A 19,179-nucleotide genomic window follows, 5' to 3' on the forward strand; every position below is an offset into this window, starting at 1 on the left:
CTCCTGTATCATGTAAAACATGTTGTTTTCTCCGTATTGGAGATGAGAGAGGTCGCTTGATTTGCAGCAGTGTTGGTAATTAGATGAATTAAAGAAGAGGTAGGGGACCAGTGGCCCTCTGGGGCATAGAGCATGCCATCTTAAATTACCATCTGTCACTGAGGTGTTCAGAACCTCTTTCCTTGAGATAACAAGCCTGCTCTGCCCTGCCACACTGATAGTATGATATATTTGCCTCTGTGGTTTTTTTCCCTGAACGCCACCCAGCTGTTGCACACCTCCTATATAATCCTTTCAGAGTTAACAAGTCTCTATCAGGTTCGGAAATTAAATTTGTGCAGAACGTCCTGCGTCATCATTGCAGGAATACTCAAAGGAAATGCATGCGTGGCAGCTCACGGGCGTCCAAAGCCAACGTGGTCATTCTCTCGTTGTCGTTTAGGGCAGCTAATAACTAAAAGAATGATTGGAGAGCTGATAAAGTGGTCGTTATTGGGACTGACTTCCAGGTTAATGGGAATGTGGAGGCGCGGCTCTCACAGGTCGATATGTATTTGGGGGGATCGCGTCCAAAGGAAACCTGCTCCGCTCCGTTTGGTTGTGAAACGTGCCGAATTCTACTGGTCCTGTTTTTTTTTTGCTGGGTTGGAGGCAGCATTTTAGCCTGCATGTGCTAATGTTAGTCTAGTTGTTACATAAGAAGATAGATGTGCGCCGGAGCACTACTCACTGTGACTTGGACTCATAAACACACCCGCCTGCACCCACTCGCACACTTCGTACTTGTATACATCAGAAGATGTTTTAAAGCCGAGGCACTAAGCACAGAGAACATGACCGATGTAGTCAAGGTGTGTTTCAGTGGGGCAGGTTATTTTACAGAGCACAGAGCGAGGGAAATGGTTTCATTACCACCTTTTTACTCTCGAGTGTTTCTTTCACGCACTTCTCCTGTGTGTGACCATCTTCACTGCAATCTCTCATGTTAATGGGAACAATGCAGCTTTGCTCCTATAAGTGACCTTGGTCGCACGACGCCACTAGAAATCCCTGCCAAGACGTCCCTGACTGCGTGTTTGTATGGAATACATAAGTACGCAGCCATGAAAGTCACTTTGCATTAAGGTTTCCGTCTCGTCATGTGAACGCAGGTCAGCAGCTGGTCATGTGCAGATCGTCTAGGAACTCTTTCTTACCGAGAGACAAGTAAAAGCTTTGACTGTTACTGATGCTGGGAAACTGTGGTGGAGCCAGGATGGCCTCCAGGCCTCAGGGCGGGTTAAATCCCCCCTGCAGAGGCCTGTTGTTTGTACATCCGGCAGCATGATAGATATGAAAGGCCTGCGGAATAACGACTCTATAAGGGGTTTCTGCGAAAAAAAACAACAACAACATAATCATTAAGAGATGTGTTTCAAGGCTTGGTATAAAATGGATCTGTGGTCTGGTGGTATAACACAGTAATGGGGGGGAAATGGATCTGTTTATCCTTTATGAGAGTTATGTTACATTTTAATTAGCAAATACTGAGAAGCCACTCAGTAGCCCATAAACCATTAGCACTATAATTGTGATGATGCAGTTAGGTACTGATGCACAAGAGACTTTCCTCACCAGAAAATATGCATCAGTTTTTGTTTAAATGCTTCAAAAGACCGATGTTTAAATTTTTCTGACATACAGATGTAAATGAAAGGTAGCGTGACACTGCGGCGCTGCAGAGTGTCCGTGGTTTGTAATCCGTCTCAAACTAGCAGTTAGCTTCATTTAGAGACCTGAAAACTCTCAAGTTGTACTTATTTCATGAAAATAATTCCAATAGTCTGAATATTCCCACTGTCTGGGTGTGTTTTTATCAGATTTGAATGACATCGCTGGCCAAACAGGCCAAATTTCATCACATGTTGATGCCAGATGTTCAAAAACTCTGATTAGTGCACAACAATGTGTGACATCACTGTTCCGAATGGCCCCGCCCACTTCAAAACGATCAGAAAAGCAAAAGCAAAAACAAAACGACAAAAACCTCAAGAAGTGTAACCTTAAATAACGAAAACAGCTGAAAGTTTGTGGCATGTGTGACTACATTGCTTGTAGCAGGAATGCAATTCGGAAAACAGGCTTGCAGGGCCTCTAATATGACCACAGTAACCATAACTATGTCTTTGTAGTTGCATAAAAAGCCCTCAAGAATCATATCATATCATTGTGATATTCATATGGACCATTGTGGTAGAGTTTTTGAAGTGCAATCAGGTATGGAGCCCATGTTTTCTTGACTCACTGTATTTGCCATGTGTATTCTATTATTTCAAGTAAATTGACAGCCACTTGTTTTAAATGTAAGTTTTATTTTTTATTTTAAGGCACTATTATTCATTACATCAACATTTGAAACTGACATTTTGGACCAAACAAACATGTTAAAGGGCTCCTCAGATTATCAATTTTTGCATTTCTTTGAAATTTGGGAAACTCACAGGAGTCAGATTTACAGAAACAGTTGTCAAAATTGAAGCAGCAGAGACCGAGACAGTCATGACTTTTTGTATCAAACTTAAGGAACACTGGGTCCTACATTTCCCATAGTGCATCACAGCAGCATCTTTAGTTATCCATGTTCCTGCCTGCCTCCTTAACGCCCTCTTCTTTCAAGTCCAGCACTTTCTGTATGTAACTTAGGCTTTCTGGATAAAAAAAAACTTCAATTAACCCAAATACAAGATTACCCTGATGACATCATAGTGACATCACCAGGGTTATATATTTAAAGCTACTCTAAAACGGCAAAGATCTTCATACAATTGTATTTACAGGCTGAGTAGAACTTGCCAAGATGAGTAAACTTCATATTTAAAATCAGCCGCTTTAAAATTTCATATTTCAGTCATATTGGTCTGAGGAGTGCAAATGTGGACTTAGTGTGAATCGGTGACTTGAAGAGACGTGTTTTCCTGCTTGATAAGCCCTCTCTCTGTGTAGCTGTGTTTTCATATGTAGGGGAGTGGGCTGAGTGGGACGCGGCCCGCATGGGTCGACACGAGGTCCGTGTTTCCCACGTGCACTGCCGCCCTATGATCTGCTCTGATCCTGCTGGGGAGGGGCGTCTCCTGCCTGTCAGACATCCAGTCCGGTAATGCCTGCGATAAGGCAGAGAGAGCAGCTGCTCAGCCGGAGGTTGGATACCTTTAGAGCCCAGCAACAAAAAACAAAGGTGGCTCAGAGCTCGGCGACCCGGTTAGAACGTCGCTCCAGGGTGAATAAGCATTTGATTTTTTTTTTTTTTTTTGCATCTTTTATGAAGTCTTTTAAGTCAAAAGAGTGAGACGTGAAGCTTTAATCAACACAACTGTTCAGATTCCTCATCGGAGAGACGTCTGGCTGCAATGTCTCCAGTCTATACCAATCAAAAGGCACTGCTCTGGATCTGTTCGACACAACTAGTCTGCAATTCTTCTCTTTGTCTTCTAATAAAAGCAGAAAATCAAATTAAGGAGCAACAGGAAAGCCGCGCTGAAGAGCAGGGAGTTCAAACTTAAAGAATAAAAGAATTCAGTAAAAGTGGAGATTTTTACTAAATGGCAGTAATTCTGTTAGTTCACCTCCTGTTTCTCTCCTTTCCTCTTCTCTAGCCAGTAGGAGGCTGAAAGGGCTGCCAATTACTCCCCGAGCTCAGCATGCGGTTTGGCCTAATGAAGCCAGGGGGGAGAAAAAGTGTGTGTGTGTGTGTGTGTGTGTGTGTGTGTGTGTGTGTGTGTGTGTGTGTGTGTGTGTGTGTGTGTGTGTGTGTGTGTGTGTGTGTGTGTGTGTGTGTGTGTGTGTGTTCTTTAGCATAAAACAGCTCTCAACTGATAAGGTGTGGCGGAGAACACACACACCCAATACCTCTGCTGAGATCATATCTCAAAGCCCTATTCCCCGTCTTCCTCTACCTAGCCTCCACTTCTCTCCCAGACCACGAAAACATTTGACCTCCTGTAAGTGTTTTTCTTTTTCTCTCCGACTTAATTGTTGCATCACTTCCTGTCCCCTCCCCTTACGAGATGCCTTTCATCTTCTTTCTTTAAGTTTATCTCGTCTCTCTCTGTCCATTTAAAAAAAGGTTCCCTGTGAACTCAAAGAGGAGTTTAATTAGTCCCTTTACTCTAAGGAGCGAAAAAAGAAGACGGCGAGAAAACAAAATTATTTTCAGTTCTCGTGGCGGTCCCTCGACTCGGCGCTCCTCGACGGTCCCTCGCTCGATTTAGACAGCGAACCATACGCCTGAGCAGAAGATGAGGAATTGTATTGAAGAATAACCACTAGCTGTGCCTCCACCTCAGACACGTATAAACAGAGTGGTGGATGTTGTGCCTGCGTTTCTTTTTTTATTTTATCTATTATATATGAGATACGGGCTGCGTGGCTCACAGTGCAACGGGCGAGATAAAAATGTTCTAGGTGAAGAACTCAAACCCGTTTCATGCGTCAATTAAGCTCCCCCCCCCCCCCCACCACCCCCACCACCAGCCTCTCGCAAGGCTCTTAGGGCAATAAGAAGGGCCAATCAGAAATAGCAAAATCGATCCGGCGCCGGCTGGCTTGGATGCATTTACAAACAGCCGTAATGAGTGCAGACTCATTTCTCCGGCTGCTGCTGCTGCAATCACATAGAGAACCTTTTCTTTTTTTTTTGTCTGTGAGCAAAAGAGCAATATTACTCTGTAGAGTCTGTTCAATTACCATGAATGCGCTTCCTGCCTCAGAGGCCACAGCCTGATACTCTTATAATGTGAACTGCTTTAATGCTTGTAGTGATTTTATTAATTTTTTTTAAGTCCCTTCATTTGACACTTGTTTGTTTGCGGAGAGGCTTAAGTAACCTTAATTTTAATTGAAATAATTGTATTTTTACAGTAAATAACCACATTCTTTTACCATAAATAACCATTCATCTGTAAATAACCATATTTATATTGTAAATAACCAGATTTCTTTTACTGTAAATAACCCTTTTTTTCTGTAAATAACCATATTTTTGAAATGAAATAACAGTAGTTTTACTGTAAATAACCATAGATTTGTTATAAATAACATATTTTTATTTTACAGTAAATAACCATATTTTTATGGCAAATAGCTACATTTGTTATGTAAATAACCACAGTTTTACTGTAAATAACCATATTCTTGTATATATTGTAAATAGCTGCATTTTATACTATGACTAACTGAAAACATGACTTTCTTCAATCATACATACTAATTTTGTCGCAGTGACACCAATAAGTAGTTACTGATGGGCCCTGGTTGAACAGGTGCCTGGGAAAATGCCAGATATTACAGACATTACTCTTGTAGCAGCGCTTATGCTGGTGATCAGCGGTGAAGTAGAAGCCTCGTTGGGCCAGACATACTTCTATGACTTCGTAATGGAATTTAATGGCTGGAAGTGCATTGGGCAGATGGTAGTAATAGTAGTAGTAGTAGTAGTAGTAGTAGTAGTAATGGTAGTAGTAGCAGTAGTAGAGCAGGTAGTCGAATCAACACGATGACAAAATAGTGTTTCTGACCAAAATGAAATAATGGGTTGAATTAATTTCCTTCCTAATAAAACATTTGCAAAACCAATTTATATAGAGAATATAATATAGTAATATATATATAGCTTTCTTGCCCTTTGTCCTTTTTGTCCTCACCTGTGCTGCTGTAATGCTGCGTTTCTGTAGTAGACAGGTGGAACAGTGACTGCATACTCCTGCAACTAACAATTATCATCATTATTATCAATCAAACACGAAGTACAAAACATCAGAAAAGCAGAAGAAATGTCCATCATAGATTCCAAAGTGACGTCTATAGATGTCTTGGTTTTGTCCAAAACTCAAATATATGTGGTTTATAAAGCTGTAAAACAGAGCGAGAGAAACGTGAACCAGGAGAATTCAGGCATTTTTTTCATTAAAAAAATTACTTTGAGGTTGTTGTTTTTACAAAATAGTTTCCAGTTAATTTTCTCTGTCTTTAGCTCTAGCTGGTTCCAGATTTTAATCAGTGCTGGTTTAATTGCCTTTTTACCCTTTCTCAATTTGATCTTTTATTTGCATTCTTACACATTTTTTGTTTTTCTATTTTCATGTGTAAACAGCAAAAGAGAGCTATGAACTGCTTTCCTTGGACCACCCTTTATGAATAAAGGTAACTGTAAGGTGATGCTGTAAGAATGGTGACTCATGTAGCTCAAGGAAACATCTTCAATGTCATAACTGACTGATCACGCTGCATCTCGTCTGGGGAGCAGTACTCTGGTGGAGAACACTTATCGAATCGAATGGTTAAACACAGCTACTATAATATCTTCCTCCTCTCTCCTGGGCCTGTGTTCCCTCGGAGCTGAACACTATACAGACGATTTATGAGCTGGTCAAGGCCGTGAATTGGATTTGAGTTCATCAAGGTTGAACTCAAATGGCTTTATTTCTGGTCCAACATTTTGCTGCTTTGCATATTTTCTAAGATACACCATGTTCCAAGGTATTATTTTTTGGGGGACATTGACTCTATTTAATAATTAATATGCATTTTAATGAGGAAGTAAGCTGCTCAGCTGAAGGAGGCTGGATCTCTGTTGTGATGTCCACAGATGTGTCTCATCACAAGGAGGATTGCACCCCATTGTTTCAGTTTCAGTTTGACAAACTATTTTTGTTGTGTCACAAATGGCAATGAAGTGAATTACTGTTATCTAATCAATGCAGTCACAAAGTAATCTTTTCTTCACAGTAATAGTGAATACATTTACTACATGTTTGGTGCATATTATTTAAAATGAGGTTTTTTTATTTTTATTATCTTAGCATACGATAACTAACAGGCAAAGTCACTTCCATGCCTAAAAAAAAAATAACTAACGTCATTGACAAATAATTACTCCAAAATGAGTTAAAAGATAGTAAAAAGTAAAAAGTTTTCTGTACAATATGCATTGAGTTGTTAGTTTAACAATATACATGTCTGCTCCACCCGTTTGCTATTAAATATATAAAAAAGGTTCAATAAGATTTGATAAAAAATGTTTTTTTAACATTTGGCACAATGTCTCAAAAGGCATATGAGCATTAAACGTAATGAAGCTTTAGAGCAAAGTAAAATCAGTCGAAATGCATTTGCTACCAGGTTCCAGCCAGAAGGAGATTTAATAACAGAAAATGAGCTCACTAACAACAAACACTAACAGTGAGTAAGAAAACATGTTTCTCACAGCCTGGGATAATCAGGCTGCTTGTCAGCTGAAAATAGAACAGTGTCTTCATATGTGTCAGATCCTCAGCAGAATATTTACAGGCAGAGAAGTTAAAAAAGAGATAAAAGGAGACCACCAAGGAGAAAGAAGGTAAAAGAGAGCAGATTGTTTACAACTGCATGGATAATAACTCTGACTGTTTAGTTACCTTATTTTGTCTCTATAAATAATACAGTAATATGAGGCTCACTGATCGCCTATGTTTCATGCCCTTTACAGTTGTATGTGTACTTTAATCTGCTGCAGTTTGCAGTCTTACTGTTATTGTTATCAGTTCGGGGAAATATCTTTCGGGACTTTTCAATTCCTGCCAAGGAGGTTTTGTTCGGAGTTTGTTTGTTTGTCAGCAGCATGACGGAAAAACTGCCGGCCCGATTTGTTTGTTGAAAGTGTGTAAGATGGAGGAACTCATTAGATTTTGGAGTGGAGCCTTGAGATTTGGCCTACTGAATGCCAAATATCTTAAAATCCAGTGGATGTCAGTGAAGTTCAATAGTGAAGAAACATAGGCCACCCTAGAGATAAGATGACTCTGTATCACGATCGACTTTCAGTACCAGTTATCCTCGGGGTTACACATGAACCTGTTAAACTTCATACAGTAAGCCGCTGTTACGGAGCACCAGAAGTGTTGTGGGAAAGAAATTCAGCCCTGGACTAGTCATTGACCCTGAATGACAGAGTCAAACAGATGTTTGGACAGTCCAATGTCCAAAATCCATTTAAGATCAGATATTAGATTAAATTCTGCTATTGTGGAGGTCTTGTTTATAGTTTTATAAAAAAAAATTTTCCCGAAGATTCTTCCTTATAATTGTTGAATAGGTTCATTATACAGCGTTGAAGGTTCTTCCTTACACGGTGACAGGATTTCTTATCACCCTCCTGTAGTAAAGAGTCACACTTCCAGCAGTTGTATGCTTTGTGGTAAAAAATGAGGAACAGGGGGAGCCGCTAACCAGCGAGGATGTGCTGCTTCGCCCCCACCCACGGACTGATGTGTGAACTTCACGACCGGGCCTCCAGGAAATGAGGAGGGGGAGTATGTAGAGCGGCAGCACAAGAGAGTCTGCGAGTCGAGGAAGTTGTCTGAACGTGTGAGCTTTCCATTTGAGCCCTGAGCGAGCCCCGTGCTCCAATGCTGCGCAAGTCACAGCGCTGCATTGTGGGAGATCTCCATCACGCAGCCAGCGGGCCTCTGTTGGTGCGACATGATGGCTTGTGAAGGAGAAATTCTTGCTGAGTTGGCTCTCTTTCTCCCTGCCAAAAAGTCAGGGCTGTGCTGCTATTTTTAGATATTTTTCATCACCAGTGCGGGAGGTTTGAAAGTGAGACAGCTGAAATGTGTCGAGGTGCTGTGGCATGCTTTTCCAGTCACCCTTCGTATCCCTGTCACTGAAGCATAAGATTTTATTGGGTTGTTTTTCCCGAGCTTTTCTCCACCTCCCTGCATATCCTAGCCCGCATGCCTCGGCCTTATTTGGCTATCCAAGGACCCTTATACATACATACGTCCTAAGCCCCGAGTACCATGACGTAACGTTGAAATACCGTCACACCATCTGACTTTTCCCTTCAACAGTGGCTTCAACAAACCAGAGATCAACTACGTTTGATTAAATGTTTTTGCGGGAGAGAGAAGTTGCACGAAAGAAGCAAGGCCAAGCGAGCGAGGGTTAGATTATGGTTATGAGAACGCGAAGTGGAGCCGAAATCCTCTTTATGTAAGTATATTAGGAAGCAATGTCCTTTGCCTTATATTAATGTGATGACTTTTTGACAAGAGCTCCGAGGAAAACCCTCCCCTCTACCTTCGAACCACACACCGCTCCAGTGACGCGTTACACACCAATCAACGTAATCGCAGACTAAGTGAGGCACACCGAAGAGATTTGAGAATCTTTTCAGGTCAACTTTGCATTATGTAAAGTGTTATGAGGTGGTGTTTTACCAGGACCCAAATGCAGGCTCACAGACTCGGGTTTTAGTTCCAAAATACAGTCTTTAGTCCAACCAACAGAAAACAAACAAACAAAAGGTGGCACCTACAGCATCCACTTGCTTCCAAGTCGGGAGGGCAACTCCACCGACTGGTGACTCCGACAGGTAGCTCTGCAAGTGGAACAGGAGCTGGAGGAACGGGAACGGGAACAGAACGGACGGAGGACGCACGGGTGACGACGGTCCTTGCAGTTCACAACTTGCACTCGCAGTAACTCGCCGTCGTCTAGCTGTTGCTAGTAGCAGGAGTACTAACTAATGCACCCACAACCAGAGGAGTGCATGGGGCAGGGTACATTTAGTCCGGGGGGGTGATCAGGGAGATGCAGCACACCTGCAGGTGGTGATCCGGGGTGAGTGGCTGCAGCTGCTGGGACCGGTGAGGGGCGTGGCCACGGGAAGTGAGGAGAGGAGGACACGGAACAAGCAGACAGGGGACTGAGGGGACACAGGAGGAGAGGTGATCGGGGGCAAAACGGAGGAAAACAGGACTCCTGACATAAAGATAACAGGATTTAGATCTAAAGAGCAGCCAGATATCTTTCTTCAACATTTGGGAATTCCTGTGCCGTGTGAAAGGAAGAAGCAATATCCAACAGCTCTCTGACACATATACAGTAAACACAAGCCCTGCCAGAGTTAGAGATATTTTTATAGATTCATCCAGTATGTTTTCTCATATGCGTCACACGTTTCGACGGATGTGTGATCACCATATGTTGGAAGCGAGGTGGACTTTAGCCAAAGAGCCCAGCGGGGGATGGGATCAACAGAAGCCCACGCTGCTGTTTTTTCATTGGGTGATTAACAAATGTCATAAAATACACAGAGAGATGTGATGAAAGGACGAATAATGGAGCGGAAGACAGAAAAAGAGGGTGTTTTGAAAATGAAAGGGGAAAGCTAGGGAAGGGAAGGCAAGAAGCGAAAGGGGTCGTAACCTTGTCGTCAGTGTTTGTGCCATAGAGCAGCTGGAAAGGACCGACGCTCCTGTCTCTCCCATCTGCCATTACACCCCCGCCACTCATCAGCTCCACATGATCACAGTTTACGCCTTTGTTTTTATCACCATAACATCACTTTCCTTCTCTCTGTGTTGTTCTTTTTGCGTGTTTTATTTTTCAGTCTTGGGTTCTGCCTGTCCTCAAGAACTCTTATATATTTTTCTGTCCTCACTTTATCAAGCTCAAAACTTTGGAAATGTAACTGAAGGATGTCAGAAATGTGGTTGTCGGTCGCGATGCCATAGCCTGTTATACGGGTCTGACTACGCTCCTTGAGGACTAGTTCCAGTTGTTGCATCCGTGACCTCGACACAATCCCTAAAGGTTGGAGACCCTGGGTTCATTTCCAAAGCATTGGAGCAGCCTTTGATCAGTCGGCACTGACCACCACATACCTTTTGTTGTGAGCCGAAACTCCACCACCACGTGCATTGTTAGAACTATTCCCACATTATTGCGCTTCCCCACCCTGACTAGTTGCTGATTGATCCGCACAGTTTCCAGCCTACAATCGTCAGGCAGGCGAGCAACACCGTTCGATTTTTTTGCACTCGTTTTGCGGGTGATTAATTGCATCATTGAAATCGGGTGCAAATCGCTGTATTTAAATGAGGGGTGTATGTGTGTTAAAGTGATTCCAGCAATGGAAAACAGCGACCGCAAAAGGAAATTTGATCCCATTGAAATTAAGAAATATAAATATAACAAGAACAAAACACTTTATAGGATATTATTAGCAAGAGAGTCAATACTATGGGAAAAACAAAAAGGCAAAAAAAAAAAGGCTTAATAATAAAACCTCGGCAAATAAAACAGGAGGAACGGTGGATGAGATCCTCTAACAAACAGCGATCAGCAGGTCCAGATCTTTCTGTGATGAGCAGGTGACTTTTCATTCAGTGTCTTGCGACTGCTTGGGGACATTATGTACCTGTGAATTCTGCAGGACACATTCAGGACCTGTGACAGCACACCTGAATAATGGGACTAGGGGGGATATCCAAGCAGCGATACACTGGAACGACCCAGAGGCAGGAAAATGCTGAGTCGTAAGAAGTTTTTTAATTGCTGGTACTTCATGGCTCCTCCTTGTTGTTGGCTTTAAATCATCATTCAGTTCATTCAATAACTTAGAAATGTCATCGCTGGACAGATGATATATCTGAATAATGTTTCCCTTTGACATCTCTAAAATGTTTCCACGGGTGTAAAACCACATTCTCTACGTATTCTTTAGTTTCCTGCGTCTCCTTCTCACCACAATAAGAGCAGATTTGTGCATCTGATTAATATGTTCCTTTCAGTCGTACTTACTTGCGGAGTTTGCACGTGATTTTACACACGCAAACCTTTAGTAAATCAGGCCCACAGTGTGCTAATACAAGCATTAGCTTTGGTAAACATTGTGCAAGAAGCCTTGCTATAACAGATGGCAGCTGTTGTAATCACAAACAATAACAGCAAGGATTATGGACAGATGACGTGAATATCAGGTTAACATGCACGTAACAGCCCACTATGAGCCAATAGACCGGCTTTATATAAAGTTTGAGTTTTGGGGTTTTTAAGGATTTGCACACTTTGCACTATAGTATATTTTAACTATTGTATTTATTATTATATTGCCAATCACTATATTCGTTATCTTGTTTGTAAATTTTCCTGTTCTTTTCTATTCTGCTATGAGTGTAGCGTTAGAATTACCCGGCATTTTTCTGATTCCTGCTGGGAGGGCGTGTCCAGATCAGGTAAGATTGATCTCTCTTGTCCCTGAGTACGACATTTAAAGGATAAACGTCATTTTCTATATCCACATTGGATTCTCTTTGGCTAAACCACGCAAATTGCCACATCTTGCCAAACCCAGCGATGCTCATGCAGCTGTCTTTTTTATCCCCAACTCAGTTCTCACCACAGAACAAACCTTGACCTGAATAAGCGAATAATTGCCTCCAGCTACAAAGGAAGGAAGTTGATGCTTGGAGATATAATTACTATCTCCATCTTGGGAAGTGTGTGTCCCTGCAGAGTGTGTTTTTGAGTCACGAGCTTCCATTCACGTGGCTGTGAGTGTGTCTTTGGGGCTTCTTGCCGCTGTGCCGCTGCAGGTTTCTGCTGCGGGACATGAGCTAAAATACACTTCGGTGCCTCGAAAGCCCTTCACCCTGGAGGCCTCTGTCGGTAAGGGATGTCCCCTTTTTTAGAGCCCTTTGAGGGCTGAAAAAAAAACAGCGCAGTAACCCTTTAAGTGCTCAGCTCCTGTGGGACAACTCAGTTCTTAGGCAACGTGACACTGCCAGCAGGTTGAAAGCAGAGAGGTTTGATTCAGTGTCCTGTTTAACTTGCCCTTACGATATCATTTACACCAGAGCTACAACTTAAGCTCACTGAGACTGACAGAGGTGCTGAACGGACATCAGAAGAATAACTTCTTTCTGTCCTGATGCAGGCAGGTTTGTACTCACATCAGCTTTTTGACTCATTGCATTATAGTTAGGGTTTGCATTCTAGATCCTCATTAAACCTAAATCTGTCAGGTGTGCAAGGGTTAGAGTCTCATTGCTCTTCTGATAGCTTTTCTAAATAGCCATGCAGGTAAAATAGGACACCACAACAGCACTCTTGAATTCCAGCAGAACATGGCGCATCTGAACCCACTTTTAAGCAGAATAAGAAAGAAGAGAAAGGCCACAGGGCCCAGGTTCTTGCCGTCCCGTTGCCAGCTTGCGTTGGCAGGACCAGGACGGAAAGATCTAGAGCACCGATACCAGGGGAGCGTAGGCAGCAGCGAGCTCGGCCCAAGGCGTTTAGTAAAGATCAAGGGCTGTTAAAAAACGACAAACTGACATTGGAAACGGTTTAGAGGGGGCGAAAGATGGATGGAGGAGGGAGGGAAAGAGAAAAAGAGCGGGTTAAATGAGAGTATAGGGAAGACGGGTGTTGGATGTCAGCAGATCGATTGCAGCTAAGGATAGAAGTGTATCAGGATTCTCCTTCACCTCAGCGGCAGAAATAGCTGCACTCGTGACCCCTGAGGGGAATCTTTGGATGCTATAGATTTGCTTAGGGGACAGTCTCACAGACAAAATGTCAAATTTTATCTTCACTGGGAATCTTGGAATAGTGTGTCCTTTAACTTTCCTGATATGGAGACTCTACAAATCTCCCGAAAACCTGGTTTCAGATTGTCAGTATAAAAGCTTCTCTGCATTGAAACTGGATGGGCATGGTTCGATCAGAGTTCAGACGCAGATGTTAAACTCTTATTGCTCAATTGCAGTATGTTGCATCGCCTAATTCCAATTAGCCCCACCCACTTAAAATTTGCAAGGAAAAAAATAACATACCGAAATTTCTCTCATAAAATCAAAATTGTTGTAATTTCAACAAATTCTCCATTTGGGCAACTCGGTGTTGGAATCAGTAACTTCTAGCATTGTAGCTCCTTACATCGGTGACTGAAAAATAAACATGGTAAGCTTAGCTGTGCGGCTAACAGCTTCGGGAATTCGTAGAAAAAAATCATGATGCTGAAGGCTAACTCTTTTGATAATTGTTTTTTGCTAATCTATTCGCATTATAGTTTTGTACTTAACTGAAAAAATATGAACAACAAACGACGATTCAAAATAATGTATGTAGTGGAGTTGATGTTTGAGTGGGATGAAGTGATTCGTAAATTCCACCTCCACTTCATGTTCTCGCGCTTTTCATATCGTTGGTGATCTGACGTGATTACACTCATAGCTGAATGGCTGCTGCACTTTAGCATGTTAGCATTGGACTATAGGCTTCAGAATATGATTTGGGTTGACGGACTGAGGTGAGTTCATACTGACGGGTAAATATTGTCTTTATGAGACATGTTTGATTGCCGTACCTTAAAGCAGCTGGAGCTTTGATTTTTGAAAGTGTGACTGCGCTCTGTTTCTTCTGTACAGTCTGAACATGAATACAAAATAAATCAATTTAAAAAAAAAAAGGTTTCAGATGATTTTTGATATAGTGGTAAGTATTTATTTTTAAGAGCCTTCCTCTTCTTTGAATCTGTGGACACTATATCAGTGTAAGACGTATCTGACGATGGCATAGCTTCCAGACAATGACTGCAGTATCCCCTTTAAATATATCAATGTGCCTCGCTCAGCTGCTGAGGTCAAGTTGTCTCCAAGAGGAAGACGAGCTAACTTGTGGCTTTACCCCCACCCCCCACCCCTGCTGCCACCGTAGGCTGGCGATCAGCTGCCGCTGACAGGCCACGATTCGGCCTGTCAGCAGCCGAGCCTCCTGTCTTCAGTTTGCACAGTGTGCAGCAGACACTATGGATTTTCATATATTGTTGTGCTCAGGCTCTGTGCTAGAATTACACACTCGTCAAAGGTCACAGCGCTGCACGGAGCAGATACTGAGAAAAAAAACTAGACGGGGTGGGGAGGTGCCATTAATTATCCATCAGTGTTCCTCTTGTTCTGTTTAATCTCTTTTTCTAATAGCTCTCGGTTTGCTTACTCGTTGTTGTCTTTCTCTCAATCCTCCACATCTGAATGAAACTTAACCTCGCAAACGTTTTCCGCCCATATTGTGTCTCTTGAGTCGAACATATGGTGTGATCGCCGTGAAGAAAAGCTCGACTCCCTTTTGATGCGCCAACTGTGCAGACACTTGTAGTTTTTTTTTTTTTTTAACCTGGCCCCTTCCCACACGAACACATGGTGCACTACGGTCGGGAGGCCCGCTCGAACACCCTCCCCTGCTGTGAATGCACGGGCAGATGTAGAGCTGACCAGAGCCATATGCTGCCGAGCGCAAGTCTATTTCGAAACAACATGTTTGCAGCGCTCAGGCAAACGCTCGGTTCTCCGCTTCAATCGAATGTGTTTGGAGTTCCTGATAGAGCTGCTGTGTCTCAGCAGTTAAAGGAAATAAACAATACAAAAAAAGAAAGGCTGTAATTGCCACCCACCTTGCTCTCTTACAGTGCACTTTATTCATTGGCATGGTTGAAATTGCTAGTGTAAACGGGGGATGGTGCATTTAAAGCACCGCTCTGACTCAGATGTTTTGTGTCCCGAGTGGGCACAATAAGTCCTGCAATTGTGTAGTTACAGCACAGTCTTGAATTCATATTGCGCTCATCTTCGGCTCAACAGGGCAAATGTCATTCAAATCCAAGTTCACGGTGTGCATTTGCTGTTATTGCGTGCAAATGAGTGGTATAATTTGGCATTTGTATGCAGCAATGTCTCACGCTTGTGGAGAGTGGTGCGGCTACTGGAGTGAAGTGGTTGATAAGTCTGTGCTAGCTGTGAATTTTGTGTTACCAACTGTCAAGAAGATCTTACCAATGTAAATATTTCATAAGGAGCTGCTGCAAGGAGGGAATGTTGGAGGAGCATAAGGCAGCCCGACTCTCACTGACTATTACTGACTGTTGCTGTAATTATTGTCTGAAAACCCTGTTGGGATTAAGGTTTGCTCAGCCACTCCGAAGGGTTGACCAATCAGTGGGGGTGGCTGAGTGCGTTGACTTTGAAGTAGTCCCAACAACGGCTGCGGTAGAGTTTCGGCGCCCAACATATGCCTTATGGAGGTGAATACCGATTGGTTAAAGGCTGCTCCAATTGTTTCAGTCTACGCCCAGTAGGATGCAGCAACTGGAAGCAATCGTCGATGGAGTGTGTCCCAACCCATGTATTCACTTAATGAATGTAGGTCTGTTAATATCAGGTTAAACATACAGGGGCCGATGTATAATTTATCAAAGTCACTCCCTATCCGTCTCTCTTTCCGAGTATCACCAGTCGTAAAAGGTGTATTTTTTTTAACACGGCTGGTGGGTGGAGGTGGCGAGAACATTCAGCCAACGTTGATGAGTCAATTTTTGTAAACAGAATGCTCATCGCTGGGGGAGACACATTATATTACTGCAATTATTTTATTACGTCATATTTCCGACCATAAGCCAAACCCTAGATCAGCTTTTTCATTCAGGCAAACAGGGGTGACTTACGATGTGGGAATGCAGTTGTTTGCTTTGTTTTGATCCCATTTTGATGAATGCATTTCATTATTAATCCAATTTTTATGTAATTATTGTACAGATTATTTTTGTAGAAATTCCAAAACAAAACCACTTCATATTCTCAAATCAGGTAGAGAGTTGTCTGATTCTTCATTTGCGGTCACATGCTGGATACTTATTTTGAAAAACTAATAAATAAAGCGAGATGGTAGTTTATTAATTAATGGAATGATTTTGATAGTCAATCTTTAGCTTTCTTTTGGTTCTACATATCAGTAATCATCACTCTGCTATACCAAGACATTTGATAGCCTCGTCCCGGGCTTTGGCATGTCATGATCGATTGGATGAAAATAATCCTTTGTTGCAGCCTAAATGAATGAGACTGACCTGTTGAGCATTTTCATTTGGAGTAAGTAAATTTCCGACATGTTCATAATCCAGAGTATGATTTTTGTTTTCCCTCCAGAAGTCATTTCTTCAGGATTCTATTAAAAACAGCTCTATTTCTATCATCTATCGGTCTCTCATCCTGCCTCCCTGAACCGAATACCACGTAATCCTTTTAAGTCTTTGCCTCTACACTTGTGTGACCTTAAATGTTGCTGCGTCACATTCCCCTCCTGTCTTATTGTTTTATAGATTTGTCATTTTGTAAGGAAAAAGGGGAAGATTTGAGATCATACGGTACTATATAAGTGTGTGCGCAGACATGTGTGAACGCTCCTGTGTGTGTGTGTGTGTGTGTGTGTGTGTGTGTGTGTGTGTGTGTGTGTGTGTGTGTGTGTGTGTGTGTGTGTGTGTGTGTGTGTGTGTGTGTGTGTGTGTGTGTGTGTGTGTGTGTGTGTGTGTGTGTGTGTGTGTGTGCGCGCTCCCTCTTTGACAGCGAGTTATTATCAGGATTTGGACATGCTCTGAAAACTCGGCTGCATAAGAGAGCTCCACACTGAGGACCAGTCCTCATTCTTATTTTTAACCACTCCATTAATGTCTTTTCTTTCAATAACTCTCTGTGTCTTCGTCAATCCTTGCTCTCAGATCCCTCCTCGCCCTCTGCTTCTCTGGCTCTATTTGTTTCTCACTGTCCCTTAAGATGGAAACACATGAATTTTGAGACTTGATGAATTGATTCGTATTGATCGGCAGCGTCTACCAGACAAGCAGTGGCAAGAAGGGCCCAGTAGGGAACAGGTAGGGAAAAGAAGGGCAGGGTTAATGGGAAAACTAGGACCATGTTCTCATCCATTATTTATCCCTTTAAGAATAAAAAATGTTTAGGTCAATTTCTGTGACATATTAGTGAATCATCACCAACTCTGCAGTTGACCTCAGCTTTACAGACAATTTCATCTCACTGTACTATTTATGTTAAGTCTCTCTGCTCTCATCTGCCCCTTTATTTTTCACACCAAAGCATGTAATATACCTGTCAGTCCAAACCAGGATTTATTTTCCTAAGCCTAACCAAATACTTTTTGCGCCCAAACATAACCTAATTGTGATCATATCATGTTTAACCCGAAACTTGATCTTTTCCTAAACCTAAACACATTTGATGGCTAAACCTAAAGCACCTTACGTTTCACATCAAAGCAAAGCCAAATGTGCAACCCGGCATCACGCCAAAACTTGTAATACACCTGCCAATCCCGTTAAGTAGAGTGCTAATGTCGTGACTTTGCCTCGCCAAGGCATCAGAAACAGAGTAGTTTAGGAAAACAAAAACACATGCGGTCCGGGTCGTGCACCAAAACTACTTTGCTCGGAAATAATCTGAGTTTCGACCCCTCCCCGTCCGTTTTGCCTCCTTCCAAGTACTTCAATGCTTTTGTACTTTGTCACATAACCTCCGTCGCATGTCCTGTTTCATGTGACCCAGCGACGAAAACCATCACAAAAACAAGCTATCTTCTAGTGGCTCCATTGGTGTGTTACACACTTTTTTGGGGTTGGTTTATTTGACTTAAGTAGGTAGAAAAAGCTCTGATTAACTTTCTGTAAACGACATCCAACAAAACAGCAAACAAATTTACTCAAATCAGACTTTAAGTTTACATGCTTCAGATGACCAAAACCCAACTTTATGAATATTAGCATGTATTAGCATGAATATTTGCTTTGTATCTGAGTTTGCTTGTAAATTCACCCAGTCAGCTTTGAGGGTGATAATACTGTATGCTGTTGTTGTTGTTGTTGTTGTTGTTGTTGTTTTGTCCCATTATGAATACCCTGCAGAATATTTTGAAGTTTTTAAAGGGACGTTTAAAATGTATTTTCTTTGTTGGGGCCTGCGAGGAGGCTGCCAAAAAAGATCTGCTTTCATTCCCTGATTTGCCCTTTGGAGGATGTACCATGAAGACTTCTGTTGCAACATATCTGGATGTGATGAAAGCATGTATATGAATTTCAGCAGCAGAAAGAGGAGGGATGTGCCGAGGCGAGTTATGTTTTTCAAGTGGAAAAAGGCAGTTTTTGGAATAAGATTTACTTGCCGTTCAAATCAGAGTTTGTTGTTACAAATGACTCCAGGCTGGTAGATGAGCTGTAAAACAGGCCTCTCAAATATATCGTATCAGTATATACTTTGATATGCATTGATATGAAAACTTATCATCCAAAACATAATGCAGAAAAAGATGCTTGGGGCAACTAGGAAATAGTTATTTTGTTCTATTTGTGTGTTTTATACTGTATGGGACGGGACATGATTTTCAAATATTCTAATAATTGTTATATTATATGCGTTCTTCCCTATTTCCCCCATTTTTTTACTGTCGCCTAGTTGTGATGCGTTACTCCTGTCAGAAGGGTGCAGTAATACACCTAAAAACTGTCTGCCATTAAACAACATAAGAAGAAACACGTTGCTC

At 42.1% G+C, this 19,179-nt stretch overlaps 1 protein-coding gene across 1 annotated transcript in view; it reads left to right on the forward strand.

Annotated features, from left to right (window-relative positions):
* LOC138623755 (hippocalcin-like protein 1) overlaps positions 1 to 19,179 on the forward strand; it is a 42,646-nt gene that overhangs the window by 1,349 nt on the left and 22,118 nt on the right. The gene's annotated exons all lie outside the window — the stretch shown is intronic.

This window comes from Brachyistius frenatus, unplaced genomic scaffold, assembly GCF_029030835.1.
Source record: "Brachyistius frenatus isolate BFR_SWC_R1_liver_20210118 unplaced genomic scaffold, ASM2903083v1 Contig_46, whole genome shotgun sequence".
Classification (NCBI taxonomy): Eukaryota; Metazoa; Chordata; class Actinopteri; family Embiotocidae; genus Brachyistius; species Brachyistius frenatus.